Raw genomic sequence first — 21,363 nt, forward strand, 5'->3', positions numbered from 1 at the left:
TGAACGAGGAAACTATCGAAGCAATAAAATTGTGAAGAACATGTAGACGCTTCAACTTATAGTGCACGAAGCGTCAGAAAAAATATCGTAATAAAATCTGTTAAAAAGAAAATAACGGCGCATCTCCCTAGCATTCCTTAAAACAGCATGGAAACACGAAAAACGTCAAAATTTAAAATTCACACGGTTGAAGCTCGAGATAATCACGTTCATTAAAACTTACATGCGTTTCTTTCCCGCGAGGAAAAGCAACTTTCTGGCTGCGGGAAATGAGCGCTTCAGACAAAATAATAAAACAAAAAAAGCAAAAAATGAGGGCGACGGATATTGTAGGAAGTGATAAAACTACAAAATTTCTCGAGAAAGAGCGCGAAAATCCTAGACAGGCTGACCTATCGTTCTACTTCTTAGTAGAGTTTATATATAAAGACCAGGATTTTTTCTTTTAGTTTACTAAACTGGTTCGATCATTTGATCAAAAACCAGTTTGCGCGACGATCCGTCTCGCTCGCCTGCGTGCGTGTGCACGTGCACAACACATCCTAGATTTGAGATCCGATTATGCGCCCACGAGGCAAGGAATCGTCGAGACAGAGCAAACAGACGAGCTAGTGGTTAAAACTGGTTCCTCCGTTCATTTCCTAGGTGCACGCGTAAATATGCTCGTAGTCGGCCAACAATGCGAAATGACGTATAGTATGAGCGAAAAGGAAATATCTAAGGAAAAAGATCTACATCCATACTACGCTTTCTTCATTCAAACATTTTCACAACATATGTATAAAAATTATGTATAGCAAAAATTATGTATATTTTTGCTGGTAAAACAATTTAGCAACATTATGAACATTGTAAAACAAAAATTGTGAGAGTTCTTTGAGCAATTAGAATTGTATGGCAATGTTGATAAAGTTACGAGGTGCAAAAAAACAATGCGAAAAACAATTTGCAACGGTAAACAAGCTCTATAATATCTAGGAACTAGAAATGGGCGTGTATAGACGCGGTCGATACTATTAGAGAACGGCATAGAGGAAAGAAGCATAACTACCGTTTGTATTTTCCTGCGTAGGAGCAACAATATCCTCCTACATGCAAGGAAAAATTGGATGGCGTTGCCGGTGGTTCTTGGCAATGAACTTATTTTCAGGTTACAACACCGATTCAAATAGAAAATTTAACGTGAAAGAGAAAAAAGAAGCCATAAAAAAATCCAAAGAACCATTATTACTATAATATAACGCTTAGTCTGGAAGTAGATTAAAAAAATAAATAAATTCCTAAAGTTTAGGATTCTTTCAATCATTGTTCAGAATAATTCAAAGAATTTTTGCTAAAAACTAAAAGTTCTTCATCTATTTATTGTATTTCTTTAATCTTGACCGATAAAAAAAGATAAAAAAAATATAAAATCAAATAAAAAATTTTTAATATAATTGAAACCTTTCTGAAAACATAAATTTTGTAGTAAATTTTTAAGTGGAAAAATTCCTTGTAATAGAAAAATTGCAGAACTAAAAGGTACCGTTAACTCAGCTATTGAACAACAGGGCAATTCGAGATCTCTGCATACTCATGTTATATCCCCATAAATGTTCTATACAATTCATAGTATAAAAAAAACAGTATCCTTGAGTTACATGTCCATGAATAGACAATATTGTTCTCACATACAAGAATAGAATAGGGATGAAATGTTTTTTCACTTTTGTAGGTAACTTATATTAAATATTAACTTACAAAACTTAAAAGAATAATGACAATTCGGCAATTTTCATATTGCGTGTCGTTACTTTTATACATATATTTTATTGTATAATAATAGACATGACTTTTTACGAAACCCAAGCAAAGATAACTATGTGAAAAAAATGAAAATTCTACATGAACTATGTTATTGAACTTTTATCCATTTTTTAACATAATTTTCAATCAGAATAAAATATACGCAATCTTGTTCGTTTACCTAAAAAAAGCTCACATTTATTTATATCATTTTTCGTGCCCTTGCCTTCTTTAATGTGAAAACATATTTAGACACTTGTCGGAACAGTCTATTTGGAATATCAAGACAGGAATGCACGCGACCATGCAAAATACAAGCAGCAAAAGAGGAGACAGAAAATATGTGAGACAGAGAAAGCAGACGGAGGAGTCACGACGCCTTACAATTCTTACATAATAGTTGGCAGTTGGCACAGTTCTCGCGCACGGCTGTCGTTTATTCACGCGTGAAACTTGCACGAGACTATAGGGGCGCATTCGCACACAATTGGCCTTGCAAGAGACGCGCCAAGGGCCAGAATTTTCGCAATATCCTTTTGTCTTTGTAATATATTATACCATTGAGAGTTAATAGAACATAATAATGTCAATTAATGTATTGGAAACATTTGTAACTGCATAATGAAAATATTAATAAACATACAAAAATTAGTATACAAAAGGCTGCCTTATTTTAGTAGCCTTACTTATACAGAATTTGAAATTTTAATCCTGAAAAGGATTTTTATCAAACGGTTATTAAAATATTCGTCTTTTAAAATTTGAGAATTTCTTACGTAAAATATAACTGAAAATAAAAAATAAACAAACTTCGGAATATAACTATTAGCAAATTCATAACGGGTCGAGTCACTCGAGTCTTTATTAACCATTGTAAAATCGGTCAAACACATCGATTCGAACGTAACACCATTACGACACAACAATAATTCTATATCAAATTATTATCGAATTTCAACAAAAAAAAAAAAAAAAACCGACAGAGCGCGGAATGAAGAAAGAAAGTGACACCGAAATTGAGACCGACTGTCTCGAACAGACATCTAATTGTAAGAATCGCCAGTTAATTGCACATAATCGATAATAATTTAATATCTCGGACACTGTCAGACAGTACTTGAAATAAGGCGGCGCGCCAAAGTGGCTGATTATAAATAATCTTGTACGTTTCCAGAGGTTGCCGATCCCCGAGGTGTGTGGAATAATGAATCAGTCACGATGGCAAACACACACACATGCACATAAATGTTGCGCATACACGCTCGTGCAACTTGTACGAGCGCGAGGAACAAGTGCGCCGAAAATAGACGCCGCGTCTCTCTCCATTTAGCTCACACAGCAACATTCGAGCGTTTGTCTATCTTGGCGGACATACATCTAGACTGAAAGAACGGCAGTTTCTGGAGAATCGTAAAACTCGGGCGCAGTCCACTCGACGATTACTCGCTAAGGATTTCTGCCCGCGTTCTCAAGAGAAAGCCAAAAAGGGACCTCGTTAAACGACTAATTAAATCGTTCCAGTTCACCGGACTACTTCTCTTTCTTCAAACCGCTAGAAGTAGATCGGGCAAAGCTTCGAGCGACTTTCTTATATGGTTACAATGCGGAAACGAGTTGTTTTCCGCGACTTCCATGATGGTTTTCACAAAAGATATAGACGTAATTATTGCAACTTGTATGAATATATATATATGAAACATAGTAATAATGATAAAAGAATTTAAAAAATAGAGAAACCCTAATATTTAAAAAAAAAACATCTTTCTTTTTGTAAAGATCAATGGATATAATTTCGTCAAGCAAGATAAACACGTGATGAGATTAAAAATTAGTCTTAAATAAAATACGTTATACATATATGATCAAATCACGATGATAAGAGATGTCCATAAATCTCTCTAGATGTATGTGTATAGATGTATATAGATGTATAGATATTAGCTTTAGTCATCTTGAACGGAAAACAGAAGCATCCTGTTAGTACACGCATTAATTGGATGAATGATGGCTAGAAACAGTAGCTTCATCTGGGAATCACCGACTGATTAATTAAATTTTACGATTTACGCCGTCGAAGCGCGCTTCCTTCAGAATAGAACAATAGTGCGGTCAGATAAATTCCCTGCGACACCCGGAAGATACGTTGTAATGTAGAGAATATGAAACGATGAGGCCTCGTTTTCAGAACAATCGTTCTTTTACGCCGTCGAAATTAATCATCACGGAAGCGCAGTACGAATGCATTCCTGCGTTAACAACGCGTCTAAAGGTGCAAAAGTTGTGTAATCACTGACGTAAACCAAGAGTTACTTACAATTATCTAGATTAAATCAAAGATTATTAAAATAATCAATGAAATTGATACACAGCAATGTGAAATCACAAAACATAAAATGTTGTACATTAGGCAAGCTAAGAAATTAAATAAAACGCTTGCAAAAACACTTTAGCATGATTTAAAAAATTAAAAAATAATACCTATAATATATACATACTATAATCCAGAAGAAATAAATGCAGAGAAAATAAAAGATAAGTATGAATGTGTGCACGTGCAACTCAAATTATCCCACAAGACTATCGCTTCCCTGCAAAAGTAGACAATAATTTTCTCTTATACCGAAGGAAAGAGATTGTAACGAAGCCAGGTAGAAAAAGACGTGTTCGAAGCGGCAGATATCTCGGCACAAAAGAAACGAATTATGATTTCGACCTGGCAGTAAGGACAAAGAAAGAGAAGAACATAACTGGGCTGAAGAAGAAACTACGAAGGAGATTTCGTGAAACAAAAGACTCCGAGCATCTTAACCTGACTCGCGTAATTGGTTAAATCTCTCATTCTTTCTTTAAATCCTCCCTATTCTGACAAATAATATCAAATCAACTTGGAGTACTTTAATGATACACATATATTGAACATGTGTGTTCATCGAAAATTATTATAATCTACTAATATTTTTTTCAGACATTGATCATGGCATCTAAAACAATGTTCTTAAAAGTATTCATTATCAAGAAATTTACTTATCAGAAGCAAAATTGATACCGCCGAAGAGATTTAAAAATTTTATATAACTTGTGTTATTACTATGGTTCAAATGTTAATTTTTGAAAAAATTGTCCTGCACGCGCGCATTTAATCCTAAATAAACTCACATTTTCCCCTAATAACAAAGTTTTAATTAAATTTATTTCAAGAATGTTTCGAAGTGGAAATTGACATAATGCAAAGTTTACATTTCTATCTGTGAAGAATTTTATTTAGGAAGCTTTTTAGAAAGCTGCGACAAGGAAAGTTCTCATTGTACCCAATTCAAACATTTACACTCAAAAAACTTGACTATCAACTTAATTGTTGGAAACTTGACTATCATTTAATTTAATTATTCAGAAGACATTTTTAATGCAACTTGCGTAGCATTCAATACAAAAAATACCTCAGGTATGCGCGATATTTTGCGTATATAAACACATTCCGCATCTTCTCTGTACAAAGAGACAAACATTTACATTTATTCCGTAAACTTGAACAAAATTTCGCTGAATATTCGACTCTTCCTCGTCCGTTACGTAACTGGAAAGCTAATAAAATGATTGAAGTAAGCATAGTTTTGACAAACGATTTAACGAATAGTGCGTTTCTCGCATTTCTTTCTTTTCCCATCGCAACACTCAAATTTCAAACATAGGGCAGTTATTCTCATGCAGTTGCTTTTCATTCAGTGAATGTCATGCGAATTTGGGAATTTAGTGATTTGCATGCGAGCTTGTATAGCCATTGTAAATTCGCTTTGCAATGCCGAGTGCTCGCCGACATTTTGGCTCGATCGTCGAAATTTCTACTGTATAGTACTTTGTTTAATTTTGTTTCATTGTGCATTCGGTAAGGTCGCCGCTTTGTGATCTTGTTTTTAGCATCACTTTACCGCACGCACGTAGCGATATTCGCACTCTTTTTCTTCCGTAAATTTAACATGCAACTCCGTCGCGTTGCGTAATTCCCCTAAGCGTTATATCGCGTGAATGATGTAACGTCAGTGCGGATAAAATGTGTGCAAATAGCCACGCTATTATTATAGAATTTATTAAACGGGAAATCCGTCCTGCTTTTACATTACGATATGATAAAAAAATTATCTTTCAAAACAGAATATTTTAAAATCATTTTTACAGTTTGTTGATTATTAATCCGTACATATAGATGTGATAGAATATGCTTGATAAAAGATCGATTTACTTGTGATCAAGTTCCAAGTATAGGTATGCGAGAAAACCATTCATGATAAGTCCTTCATGATAAATTTTGCAAGTAACAATGCTTTAAGATTAATGTAAGCCATATAAAAATTTATGAGCCCTAACATAGGTATTTTCACTCAACAAACGCATAAATAATATTTACAGAACAATAGGAATTTCGTGAAAAATTTTCAAATAATTTCTAAAGCTAATAAAAAAAAAGATCACGATAAATGTTATATAATTTTATATTACGAAGGTTTTATGCTGCATTATGCTGATTATATTATATTTTTTATATTTCAAGATTTATCGACAGACAAATCCACGCATGCTCCTCAACATGGCTCCTTTCTGAGCAAACTGCATACTACTGGTTGAGTCGGTCCTGCGCCCTATGAAAGGGCTTCTCGAAACCAGTACCCAACGGCAATGACGAATTAACGCCGTGCTACATTCTCTGCACCAAACTTTCGACCACACACTACCTTACTAAATTACAAACAAATTACCACTCTGTAGACCGGCACGTACATCCGCATCGTGATTCAAAGCAGTTCGATCACAACGAAACTGCGTGAGAAGATGGATGATGCAAACAGCGCACGGAGTCTGCATTTCCAATCTATAGTGTCGTAGCATTTATAATGCTTGCTTGATAAATATGTAATTACACCTATCTATTTTAATGAAAAATGTTAGCAGTAAATAGAAATATACATACATTTCAGAAATATACAATTATATACATAATACAAAATATTTCCTTAATCACTCGAGACAAAGTCACGAGAGAATCGTGCTTCTCTTAATAGTTTCTTTGAAAAATGTGAGACACATTTTAATAATTTTCGCTACTTTAACTAGACTGACTACGTTCTCTTCCACGATCTTTTCATTTTATGCTAAAATATACTTGTCCGCCGTGTATATATAATTTCCTTGCTCTAAGAGTTGAATATGTTGAATCTATTAATTTTCTATCTTTTTATAATTAAAAAACGCCTTTATAATAACTTTAATTTCTAATATCTGTTTAGTATAGAAAGTGGACATTTCCTTTATATATGCATTATATGCAATAAAGATAAAAGAATTACGTTCAATCTCTTATTAGAAAATTCCTTACATTAACTCTTGCACGAAAGAAGATTTATAACTATAGCCAACTACATTCTTGCGCGAAAATATACATTATATTAATCTACAAAGAATATTGAGATATCAAGGTTTTTGACCAAAAATACTTACGAACAAATACACACGTTATTTCACGTTAATACAGCTATATTGAAACAATGGAGATAAAAGATAAGTCAACGATTCCAACGCGATAAGGAAACATAACGTAAAGTGAATTGAGAAAGCGGCATGTACGAGAATGGATTATGTAAATCGGAACATATAAAACACGATGTATAGATTGACAGTTAAACGATCATTTAAAAAACATCCTGAGGCCTAATAACCACCGCGTTCGATCGCAAATGGAATTGACCTTGATCCCTCTTTTGCACGCGCGAGATATTCATAGGCAGCCTCGATTATTAAGGTCGGCTTCTATGAACTGCTATAAAACTAAACGCTTATGGTCGTATTTATGCGCAGCAGCCTTTCTAGAAAACAAATCTCGCTTGTTCTCAACTCAATACAGCAATATATATCTGCGGGTGCAGATACTAATCGCGCGATCCATCATCAACCTAATTATGAATCAAATAGAATCAATGTACGAACTTAATATCGCAGTCTTTAATCACGTCAATGATATAATATTACTTTTATGATATCGATCATTATCATTTCAGGCAAAACTGATTAAAATAATCGAGATGTTGTTGAAATCTTAATGTTTATATATATAGCTGCTTTTTACAATTTTACGTTTTTCAATAAAAAATATCAATTGCCTACGCTATTAACTGAGATAAATATGTCTGCAGCAAAATATTCTACACCGAGTGTCCGTGTAGTCTGTGTCTGGTAGTTACCTTGTCACGTACGACGATTATCACACAGCTGCAAGCAAATGGCTCGTAAAATCGTATGCGTAAGCATCAGCATAATCTTAACACTTCAGCTAATCAGGAGATTTGCGTGACATGTCGCGGAATATAAGGGCGATACGGATACAATGGAAAACGGATACAAGTTAGGCAACATGTAACATATGGGGACGTTGACCAGTCGAAAAAATATGTGGAATTAGCAGTTGATTGACTTTAATATAATAACACATGATTATTCTGAAAAAATGCATAGTCCTCAATATAATAAAACATGAAATTAATTTAATATTATAAATATTCAAACAATTTTTTTAATCAAATTCGTGAGAAACGTCATAATTTTAAAACAAAATCCAAAAAACTTCTCTCTCTCTCTATCAATTTCGCACACATTACATTTATAATTTGTATAAAATATATAGATATTAGTTGTTTATATATATATATATTGTAGATTTAATTTCGGAAAATTCGTAAAGCCATGGGCATATTATTAATTATTTTGTATTCAACTTTCATTGAAATTCACAATATTTAAAAATTGAATTTTTATTGCTTTCAAAATAAGCTCATACATTTTCGTATCCAATAATAGAATAAAATTCATAGAGAATATCTTTGTTGCAACGATAACAAAAAGAACACACATCAAAATTTCCATCCGTTTTTAACACAGTTATGGGGTTCGAACACTGCACTCTAAACAAATCCGCGTATGATATCTTTCCTTCGCTATTGATCGAACTGGTCCCCAAAGAGGTGGACGCGGGAGAGGTGGTTTAACTAATTTTCTCCGCGTCCGTATCACTCGATCCCATTTCTGTATCGGACGATGCCGTTCCCCCAGATAAATTTGAATGCGCTCTATCATATTGTGTGAGATTAACACGAGAATAAAAACAATATCGAATAGCATATGACCGCTATCACGTGTATACATGGTGTACACACTATGCAACATTCGCCCGACTCGTTCGTGGTTATTATTGCGCGCGCGTACGCAGCAATCGTACATTCCAATCAAAACTTTCGGTTAGTCTTTCCAAGTTTTCACGTAATCGTGTTTCGATTTGGACGTGACAAAGATAGTATGTCAATAGTAATAACTATTACCCATAATAGTTTAATTGACACAACTCTGGCAACATTTATAGAAATCTTTGTAAAAATTGCAAGCGCAGAAGCTTGCAGAAACTAGAAAGCTATATGGTTCTTATAAGAAAAACAATAACGCAATACACATATATGTATGTACAAATATACATATACATAGCATTTCTATAACACAAATTGAAATGGTCTATGGTCTATAGTCTATAGTCTATACAAACGCGTAATATGGCAATAAGAATATAAGAACAAATGATGAAAATCTAACATCGCGTTTTTCAAAGGTTGATTTAAATTTTAAATCAACGGGCACATAGAGGGAGGGACGGGGGATCGAAATGGCTGAATTTAGAAAGGATACGAGCAGATGAGGGCTACGACACGAGTTGTCTAAGCGCTTAACCCCACGCAGCGCGATTCGACCAGGTGATTTCGAACCCCGCCTTGATGCCGAGCATTATTCAACGAACAAAAGTGGTGCAAGAGGAAAAAAGAAAGGGCTGTTTGCTGAACCATACGGCGCGCTCCGAAATTATTAATTATGCTCACCGTACACAGACATCCACGCGTAGTACGCGCACCCGGATATCCGTGGCTGGCGAATGCTTCGGGCCATTTCGATCCCGCCATCCAAAAAGAGGAAACGTGGCACACATCGTGAGGAAATTACACCCGTTATTTTTTTCACCGCTGCGGTCTTGCCCGGAAAAAAAGCGCGAACGTAACTGGCAATTTTCGACACGAATATCGACGTGAAAGTCTTTTGCCGATTCGACAACAAAATGCTTCGTAAATTTTCAAAAAATGTCCTATCTTAAAGTCGAGCTACATCAGAAATGTGATACAACGAATAATAAAGAACAGAGTGCACTTTGATCTCATTTCGCATCGTTATGTTATCGCAAATGAATCATGTATCCAATGACATTCGCATTGGTCGAAACGTTTTGTAATGGTAGTTATTAACCTTGGTTATTATTAAAATAGTATTCAGTATCATTTAACAATATCCGATAAAAAAAACAGCAGAAAGAATAAAACTCATAAAAACGGCAAAAACTAATTTATTTTAATTGACTAAACAATGGTAACTAGTTAATTAAATTCATACATAGGATGTAGTGTATGAATTCGATCGAAGATTCGGCATTTTATGAGAACAGAGTTTAATACGAAATTTTTATACTTTTTATGACATAAAATAAAATAAAATTTGAAGCAAATTTTTTGCACATTGCAATACAAATAAAGTAATTTATAAGGCATGGAATTGTAAATTGGTTTACAGATAATTATTTAATTGTTAATCTATAATTCGCACGAGATGTCTCTAATTTATTCTAATCTAATTAATATTTTGGTAACTACAGCTGCATTATCCATTTAATTTTTCAAATTTTTTTCATCTACAATTCTCGATATGCAGCAATAACTGACATACGCACACGTCGGTTAGGGTCAACGACATAGTACTTTCACATCATTTTTGGATTCTTCAAATAATTTTTCACAAAAAGTTGTTCGATTATACAAAGCAATAAACATATTTAGTTAATCGATAAACAATAAACAAGTTCAGATAATTCTTTGACATAAATGGAAAAACCATTGACTTGAATCTTCGCATGTGAAATTATCGAAGCATCGCTTCCGCTACTCCATAATAAAAGTGAACGGACACAAAATCGCGATCCACTTTCTCTTTCAGCACGGTCGTTAAGTTTATAAGCTTGAACGGTAAATTACGTTTCAATTGGTAACGATTGTTCGATGGACGATTTCGTAGCACGAAGACGATTCGAATTATTACATTAGTCATCATTGCGAATAAGGAATACAACGAAATTATCTGAGCACGAAAAAAATCAGAAATATCTTTGAGAAATATGTATATATAAAAATTAGAAAAAACTATTTAAAAGTAAATGATTTTTTTGAAAATGTGTAGAATAACTTTTACAAGACGTGCGTTAAGTAGCGCAATTTCAAGCTTTCTCCGAGTGACGTGTTTACAATGAACGCATAAACACCGTCTTTAATGATCACGCGAATCATTCGTCATACCGTAACAAAATTACAAGATAATTAACCATAATTATATACCGACAAATAATGCTACATACGCTCCGAAAAGCACGTCCGAGATAGCGACCGGCGCCGTCATGACTATGACGATTAAGACTATAAAAACTGTTACATTTTAATTATAAGTGATTTTTGTCTACCGATTAATCAAGTATAATCATAATTAACAGTAATCAAAATAAACACATGATAATAATTAAAACCAAAATAAAAATTTCCAAATAGAAATGCGTAAAAGGAATTAAAGTTATTGAAATTAAAGTCATTTTCCATATCTCGGTTATTTTACGTTACAACGATGACAATGTTAAAGGCGTTTCGAGGATGCGCGAACACCCGCAAGTGCAATTTCCAATCGATTGATTTATAAATTCGCCGAAAAGCGTTTGAGGCATTCGCGAAGAACGCGGCGCGGGTACTACTATGAGCTTGACGTCCGTTTGTTGCATTTAGGTCATCGTTGCTCGTTCGGCGCGCGATGGATCTCGTTTCTCTTCATAGTCTCCATGCTTCGCACGGCTCGCGAATGTTAAGAGGTTCTTAACGGCTATAAACGGGTAATATGCTCGCGCGCAGGCATGCGCGCATAATTTTACACGCAGCATCGGCATCGTAAACTCGCGTCTCGCGATCGACTTTGACTTTAGACTTGAGACGCGTAAAATGCGAACAACAGGTGCGATCCGCGTGTGTGGTGTGGACTATGACGTCGTACACTTTCCAGGCGTGTGCGTTTGCCAAGACAGGTGAGCCAACAAGAAATCGCCGATTTCGCCGAAGCTCCATAATCGCGAAAATCTCAAAATACGAAGAACATTAAACAAGCGCGGCATAATTCTTCTTATTCCGGATATCTTAATCCGTTCTATATATTATATTACGTAAGTCTTAGATTTATCTTTTACAAAAAATACATAATATATAAAAACATAAATTTCTTATAACAATCGTGAGAATTCAGCCGGGAGCTTCGACGAGTATCGAAATACGAATTCATGCGGTATAATCGTAAAATATGGCAGCTTCTTTTAAAGATTCGTGGATGTGTGTGATATAGATATAAAAATAAAATCTAATTGCGTCAAAAAGGAGGGAGGCACTCGAGTTTTGAGAATAAACATTTTATACGCAATGCAAAATAAAAAGCGCACAAATTAACAGAAATCGCTTAAATTGTGAATAAAATACGTTTGTTTTCCTTTACGAGACATCGATATAAATATAAACACACATATTTACAATTGTCAATAAAGTTTTTAAAACAACTGAATCATAAACATCAGAGTTGATTGCGGTAACATAAAAATAATAAAAGTATCATTTATAATCTCAAAAATGCATCGCATTGCAACGTTACGTGAAAACTATATAGTTACATATTTTATGTTGTTATATTAATATGTTATATAAAGATCGTTAAAAAAATATCGACATTTTTCCGCCGATGATGTCAGGAAAACAAAAGTATTGATGCGCGAAATAGCGCTGTTAAAAAGGGTGATGAGACTCGCAAAAATAAATCCGTGCCAGTCCGTGTTTATCGAAATAGAACGCTTTGGACGAATGTGATGATCGTGAAAATCGTCAAATAAAATCGTATAAACCACGCTTCGATGCAGCGTGCCCGCGCGGTGATCCAAAATGCGCGGGGCTCCCACGATCATTGGAGCGCGAGGCGCGAGGCGCGAGGCGTGCACGCTACACGGCGAGAGAGAGAGAGAAGTAAAGCAACACGACTCCATTTTGGAGCAGTAACTCGCGCTCCGTCAAAACAAAATTTCGTTCCATCCACTGTGCGCTCTCATTTTGCATTGGTAATAAATATCGGTATCAAGCACACACAAGAGATCCAGAGTGCATCCACGATCTTCTCGAGCGAAGCGCAGGGGTTAACGTGTGACGTACCTGCGTTTTGGAGCGTTGCGAATTCAAATCTCAGCGCCAACTTCTCGCCGGATGCGCTTCCAGTAATCCAAAGAGCACAGAGACAGCACAAACACGCTTTTTCTCTCACCACGCACACTATCGGCAAACAGCCGGCGCGCGGCGCGGCAGGACCGGGACGAATTTCCGCGCGAGAACCCGTACGCGAGAGATTTGAGAACAAAACGGCCGGCACACGATCGACACGACACAATACAACACACGCAACGCAACGCGACGCGACGCGACACGCGCGCGCGCGGGCGCGCAAAGACAGGTGATTATACCGCACCAGACGAAAAGCGGGAGTCGCGCGAGAATCGTTGGAGTAACCGTACAAAAATCGCGGCGAATCGCGGCGACGCGATTATTCCGAGGCTCCGCGGGCGTGACATTAATGTGAGTTTTCGCGGAGGTATGCGCTCGCCGAGTACGTACGGTGTCAATTCAGCGGCGAAGAAGCACGAACTTCACGACGCGAGCGCTCGCGACGGACTGACGAGTGACAGCCGTGACCCGCCGCCCGCGCAGCCCGCAGCCCCACGCGCCGCGCCCCCACCCCCTCTGCCGGTCGCCTCGCCGCGCTGCGCCGCCGCTCCTCGCGGAGCACCGACTCCAGGCATCCGCTCCAAACCAAACGTACGAGCACGACGGATATATTCGACCGTAAATTTCTCTCCGTGTGGCTTCTTTCCTTTTAATTCACCTTTCTTATTTATGGTACGTGTAAACGTCATGATCTTTACCATTTAACGTGAGGACGCGTAACACGTATGATATTCGTGCACGTCACCGTGAGATAACCTAGCTTACACTTCAATTAGAACATGCAAATATTTTACGAAAATATTTGACGCTAAATATTATGTAATTATAATTTCTTTCACATATAAGTATACTTAATTTTCTTATTAGAACATTTATCAGAACATTTGTCAGCAGAAGACTGGAAGAATAGCCATATGAGAAGATGCGGAGTGAATACGAGGTTATTAGAGATTCCTGTTTCCTCACTCGAATATTACTACGTATATAGGTAAATAGTTTACAAAATACTATACATTCATATTGTCTGCATATAATTCAAATTTCACATATTTCGCTTCATACGAATTCTAACTTTAGCGGCTTTAGCCAATAAATAGCTCAAAACTTTAATAAATAAAATGATTGTTATACGAAACACCCTGGAGACATAAAAGTCTAGTCTAAAATAAAATTTCTTTATGTTTTGTCTTCTTTACAGATTTCTGAAATTTAGAAGCGATAAGTAAGAATTTTTAATTGTCTGGAAAATTTCTTCGGCGCTATACGAGTGTAAGCTGACTCACGATTATAGCTCAAGGGCAAGCACAGGGAAACGGGCGATTATGCCTTCTACGCGGAGGAGAATAAACATGGTAAGATAGTTTTAAATGTATGCGCATAATAGATGTAGGCGAAAGATAAGCATCACACAGTTTTCGTATCTACTTTGGGTGACGTGACTACGTTGTGCGATGCGTGTTTCGAATAATTTACAAGAATCAGGCGGTGCGTATTAATTATCTCTGCGCTTTATAGCGTCATATAATGGTAGAATAAAAATAATGATATTATAATGTTTTCCCTACGCGATAAACGCACGTAATAATAATTGCACGCTAAATACGAACAAACATATACACGCATCGTAAATCGTAAAGATATGCGTGTCGAAGAAATGAACAACTTGATAATCGATAAAAAAACTATGCACAATTAACGTCAAACAATTTTATGACGTCTACTCTCTCAATTCTAAATTCTATCTAATCGAATACTAGTTAACAAGCACGCTTCTAATTATGATTTTTTATTTAAAACGATCGAGCAAGGAGCAAGTCTATACGATGGTTCAGAGAACTGAATTATCGGCACAAGTAAGCTCGTATTTCTAACTTTGAAGCACACGTTCTCTACCAGAAAATGCACTGGGTGTCGATACGGAAGATTCCTGCTGGCTGCAATCGTCAGCGAAAGTTGCGTAGACGCAGTTTTACTCGTACTAGCTTTATTCTCACTCTCGCGAGATGGCAACGTCATAAAGAATCTTGTTTTTAATGTCTAAATTTATTCTTAATAAATTTAAATATAAATTTTGCTTTTTATATTTTCCTTCTCTTCTTTTTTTTTCAACAAATAAACTTTAAAATGCTGCAAACTAAATTTATGAAAGGCACAATTAACTAACGTAGCCTTTACCAACTACTCAACTTCATATTGAATTATACAACGTGATTGCTGATTGCGTTAATAAATTAACACAACACATTGCCAACTTATATCCACCATGCACATTCCACTTTATTCGATTTCTAAACTATCTCGAAATACGAGCCATAATTTTGTATATTCTCTAAGCTTCTATACGATGCTAAGTGTACAGATGATAAGGTCAATGTTATAAAATAGCTCGCCTTGAAAATTCGATTGACGTGACCGTTGATCTTATCAAACGGTGACGAATGCTCGCTTGCTACTGTAAACTTAAACTAAATTTAAACTATACATTCCTTCAACCAGTAACTCCAGCGATATTGTCTCTCCGGTTTTTCAAGACAATACACCGGAGACTTTGCTTCCGGCGAAATTCGATATCGGAGTAAACTCGATTTAAGCTCGGGACCCTCGACTTCGTGCTCCTCGTCTATCGCACCGGCACCGGGTAATGCACGAGACCCGTTTTAGCCCGGAAAGGTCCAACTATAAATCCCCAGTGATGTCTATGATCGCCACGGACACAAACGAAGAGAACGATTAAACTCTTAAAGGTTCGCAGACGGTCTTTCTGCGAAAAATTTACTTTCTTCTATATCCCAACTTTCGCTCGATACCAATACCATCCAATATATTCCCTATGCCAGTAAAATATTAATTATGGACGTTTGAAAAGCTGATATCTACAAGGAAAACCACTTTTATTCAAATAAATCTAAATCCGGTTTACGACTACCATAGAATTTGTTGCGTTCTTAATGCAAGTAAAATATAATATCGTTTACCATCACACACGCATACGCGCACGCACGCACATAAGATAATACAATGCATATTTTAATTATTGTAATATTAATAACGTTGGTTTCTAATATTTGTATTGTTTCCAATATTTCTACTATTTTTATTTTTTGCATCGTTCCTTAAATACAACTGCCATACTCGCGTAAACGTGTCTATCCAAGTCTGACTAAAATTAATTGTAGTCAGAATAATTTCTTATATTTGCTACGCGGACCACTTCCACTTTGTCAGATGCAAACAAATTAGCACGAAAAGTTATTACTTGAGCGAATAATTAAGTCGAAGAACCGAGGAGTGAAATGGAACTTGCCTCACAAAGAAGAAAAGAAGAAAAATGGGGAATACTGAAGAATGAAGAAGTGACAAATGCTTACATAAAAGTTGAATGAAAACACAGAAGTCTACCAATGGCGGTTAGAGATGGTACAATGATAACCGAGCTGGTAGTATTAAATGTTCTTTCACAGACGTTCAAGACGTTGAAGACGATGACAACAAAGAGAAAGAAATTTCTTTATTAATTCCTGTGCTGCGTACATATTTTGAATCTAAATAAAGATTTAGAAATTGATTCTCTTAGTATTTGACAAATGTAAATATTTAATACGTGTAATAAAGGTAATAATTAATAAAGGTAATGACTGTTAATATGCCAGAGATATATTAACAATTTAATTCTTAAACGATCAAATTTTTGTTAACGAGAAAGAACTTTTGAAAAACGCAGAACACTGCACACACATTATTTGATATATATCGTCGATAATATTTTATGAAAGGTATTCTGAGAAAGTGAATATATTTAACTGTGTGCTTTTTCTTGCAACGACGCGACAGTTCAAACGAGAGTAATCGATGTACGATATCATGCAACGACTTATTGTTAGATGACTTTGAAATGCTGCATATAACGTACATCTTCGCGGCGTCTGATCCATGTTGTAGGTACTACCGAAAGCATTCCACGACCTTCGATTCCATTCTATTTATACGATCTCTTAACGTCTGCCGATATCTTTCACTCGCTTCCGATCTCCTCTTCTCGGTGCAAGAACCGGAATATTGAAGTTTTCGGTCACTGCCCGATTTTAACTGTACCGCCGTATCTGCGCGCTAAATTCTGACGCTGTTCCGGTGGGTAGAGACGCTGCAAAGCAAAATGGGGGGACAGATAGAGATAAGCAGGGATAGCGAGAAGACGGGCGAATAAATGGAGAAACGACGGAGAGAAAAAGAAACTCTCTTTCTCGAGCAAACCATGAAGAGGAGGAGACGGATAGCAAGAGGAGGGCGAGAGAAATGGCAAGTAAACGAAGCCCTTTTGACTTTCTGGGTCAGCCAAGTTGATTACTTGACGTCCCAGCAGCCGGAAAGCCAGCATTCAAGCCTCTTAACTTTCCGTCGCAGTGTAAACAAGCGCAGGGGTGTGCGTGATCCTTAACGCCCAATCTGAAGCAAGTGATGATGGAGATGAATAATTGATAAAATGGAAAGTTCGATTGATTTACAGAGGATTCATGAAAGAGGATTTGAAAGAGGCATGAAGGAGATTATAATGTATAGAGAAATTCAAAAATATGTGTCACACAAAAAATCACACCAATGGCAAATATAATATTTTTTAAATATAAATGAAATAATTCTGTCATTGAGAGTTAAGGGTCATACATACATTAATTATTATATTATAACTAAAAATTCCAATTAAATTTAAAAAAATGTGTACAAATTTAATTGATGTAATAATTGGCATTTGGGGTAAAATATTTTATACGACTAAATTAAAAAATATTAGTCAAATAAATTTTATTTTAAGAAATAAAAATTTCTAGGTCTTTGATTGCTCCCATGTCTTATGGAAACATCTTGATTAGAATTAGATTGTTTTAAATCGTTATATAAAATTAATCAATTGGACATATAGTACACTAAAATGGAATTGTTCATATTAAAATCTGATTGCATTTATCAAATATTTATGCGCTTGCACGATAAAGCAATCTGGTGGCATTTATTCTGAACGCTATTGTTTCTCACACACATACACACACAAACATCACTATTCACTGTCGCGGCGTGCTCTCTTTCAAGACGAAGTCGATTTCTTAATTGCAGTCATGTCAATAAGCTTAGGTGCAATTAGTGCATGTGCATTTGCAACTAGTTAAGTTATTTCGAGTGACGGTAACTCAATCTGGGTGAATTGCACCTTGTCATCTGCGACCACAACCAACGTTGCCACCTACGCGCTAGCATTATATATTAATTCAAAAATTTATGGCCATGGAATTCCGGTTTTGTCGCTTTCCTGCCGAAATATCGAGCGCATTTTATAGTCACCTGTATGGAGCCAATAACGCGCTTATATGCGGTAGAGCGTAAATAAAATAAAATATCAGAATTGTCAGAATAAAATCGAAGAATATTATTGAAAAAAAAGAATATATATAATATACATATATATATATATATATATATATATATACACATTATTCATATATATAATTTTGATATATTCCTCTCATGCATAGGGTCAAACAATATTGACAACCAACCATTTAACACATATGTAGCTTTTCACATGCGTATTTTATATAGAAGATTATATTTGAAATTACAATATTCAATAACATCAGAAATATCAACTACGAGAACAGAAACAGATGAAATACTTTTCTGTATCTCTTGGGCCTTTGACTTTACACAAAAGCTTTTAATTTGAGCTTCGATATTAATGGTTTCTTCAAACTTTCCCGGATCTCGAGTATCTATTTCTGGGGAATTTCAAATGTCATTCTTTTGCGAAGTAGGCAAATGTACTATCTTATATACCGCATTAAGCGAAAAAATTTTGTTCAGAATTGATACGTTTAAGCTTTCGAGTGACACACCTCTTTGCTTTTTCTTTACTCCCTCTGGTAGACAGGTAGACTCAAGTTTTCTTTATTCTACTTGGTATATCACGAAAAGGTAGGGACCGACAGTCGTGCATAATAATATAGCACGGCAGTCTTTTGTGTTCGCCTGTCTTCCGATCTTCAGAGTCTTCAAACTTTAGTTCTGTCTCTCTATTCATCACAACTCCTCGTTTTTTTCCGCGGCAACTCGTCTAATCACCACCATATTTCGTGAAACGTGAAACAAAAACGGTAGGAGAAAAAAAGAAATCGACAGTATCTAAACGAAGCAGGGTGGCTATGATAAAAACAATGCTCTTGTTTCGTTTTTCTTCAATATTATTCAAAGTAAGTGATCCTCTGTCGACATAAAACAATTAATTATTGAAACAATATCGAGATTCTGAAATATTACAGCTACAGAACGTCAAATATATACATTATTTATGAAGAGAACAAAATCAATTGCGATGCAGCAGTAGGAGCATACATATATCACAACAAAAGAAAATTTTATTCATCGCAAATATAGTAAAATAATATCACAGAGAAACAGTAGAATACATTTTTTGGATATTTTCGATTTACTTTTTACAAAGTGAGAGTTTTTATCGACAAATGCAAATATACATAGCTACTGCCGATTAGTTGAAATACCATTTTTTACTTTTCTTCTTGTGATCCATTCGCACCCAAAAGTGGCTATAAAATCGTTTTTCCTCTAGTCCTTTCGGTATACTATGCATCTATTCGAAGACATTCGCACACCGAGCGAGAAACAATTCCTACTACCTGCTTGTATTGCTATAGACAATCTAGAGCTTCCACCATTTACGCGAAAATTGGTAGTATAAAAGACATTCCTGAAAGTCCGACGAAAATTCCCTTCGCCGTCCGATAATTTTGCCGTTCCGTACAAAATTTATGTCGAACAATTTGGCAAATGGTCGAAAGCGAAACTGTACTTACACAGAGACATATATGCACAGTTGTCACGTGGAAATAATTTTCAATAACATGAATATACATCTTTAAAGCTGTATCTTGCGAATCTTTCACATTACTAATTTTTCTTACTATATTGAATCAGAATCAATAATAATAAAAATGTTTTCTTCTTACCTAAAAATAGTGGTCTTGTATAGATTCCCTAAAAGAATTTCATCATTCTACCTCATTAAAATAAATTTGAAATTTTTTATATACATTTATTTAGTGCAACATATACTTTCAAGGTATCAAACTTCAACCAAAAATATATTTCTAGCACATTTAATTAATATTATTTTTAAATTTTTATATAAAATATAATCTTAAATCATATAATAATTCTATAGCAAAACAGATTATGTTGAGTATCCAACAAATGCTTATGCATTTAAATAAGCTACCATAAGCTGATGCAATTAGTATTATCCGTTCAGCTGCGCTTTGATTGACTTAAACCTGTTCTATATTCATACAATATATCACTACAGTTTACCATTTTCTATCTAAGCTAATTTTATATCATGTTACACTTATGACAATTAGAAATTATGTAAATAAAATTTGAGAAAAGAACACAAATAATAGTTAATAATATATGTATATCTAATTAAAAAAAAAAACAATTCTGGAAACAACTCAAAAATTATGGACGTAAAACATCTCTATATTATCGTCAATTCTCTATATTATCTTTATATTATCGTAAAATATATAAATTATATTAAGACTATATGTTAAATTGATATAAGATAAAGAACAATAAGAACAATTATATTTGTTTAAATAAAAACTTAAACGTGACTAACATGAACCTCGATTATCCAGAAAGACTATTTGATATAGAAAACGAATCGCAACCGATATCTACTATATAAATTCTTTCTTCATGAAAAAGCAGCAAAAAAAGTAGAAACCAGAAGAAGAAGATGATATCTAACAAACAAAGAATAAGAGGTGAGAAATAGAACAGCGGAAACGGAAACGAAAACGCGGGTCTAAACTCGGAACATGGCAAAACAAAAACCGAGAATTCGAGGATCAAGAAACGTCTCGAGAACGAGCAACAAGGATGGAGTACGAAAGACGGCTGGGAATAGTGGGAATTCCTTCGTGAGAAGAAAATATTTAATCCTTCGATAAAGGAGGTGATCGCCGAACTGAAATAAAAGCTAAATTTTACGATGTAAAAGAATTTATTATAAACCAGTTTTCTCTTTTATCTTCTCCAAGCACATAAAGTTTTCAAAAGATTTCTTATTGGTATTAAATATTTTTTGAAGTGA

At 35.2% G+C, this 21,363-nt stretch overlaps 1 protein-coding gene and 1 long non-coding RNA gene across 6 annotated transcripts in view; one reads left to right on the top strand and one right to left on the bottom strand.

The window, feature by feature from the left end:
* The window catches only part of LOC139810364 (uncharacterized), a 293,594-nt gene that overhangs the window by 215,795 nt on the left and 56,436 nt on the right, over positions 1-21,363 (bottom strand). The gene's annotated exons all lie outside the window — the stretch shown is intronic.
* The window catches only part of LOC139810366 (uncharacterized), a 46,642-nt gene continuing 38,765 nt past the window's right edge, over positions 13,487-21,363 (top strand). The window contains exons 1-4 of one of the 4 annotated variants that reach the window (XR_011731303.1): positions 13,710-13,871; positions 14,094-14,187; positions 14,398-14,551; positions 15,004-19,328. This is a non-coding gene — a long non-coding RNA (uncharacterized lncRNA). Of the gene's footprint in view, positions 13,872-14,093; positions 14,188-14,397; positions 19,329-21,363 lie in introns of those variants that run through there. The other 3 variants (XR_011731305.1, XR_011731304.1, XR_011731302.1) reach the window with 3 other exon arrangements.

This window comes from Temnothorax longispinosus, chromosome 3 (genome assembly GCF_030848805.1).
Source record: "Temnothorax longispinosus isolate EJ_2023e chromosome 3, Tlon_JGU_v1, whole genome shotgun sequence".
In the NCBI taxonomy this organism is placed as follows: domain Eukaryota; kingdom Metazoa; phylum Arthropoda; class Insecta; order Hymenoptera; family Formicidae; genus Temnothorax; species Temnothorax longispinosus.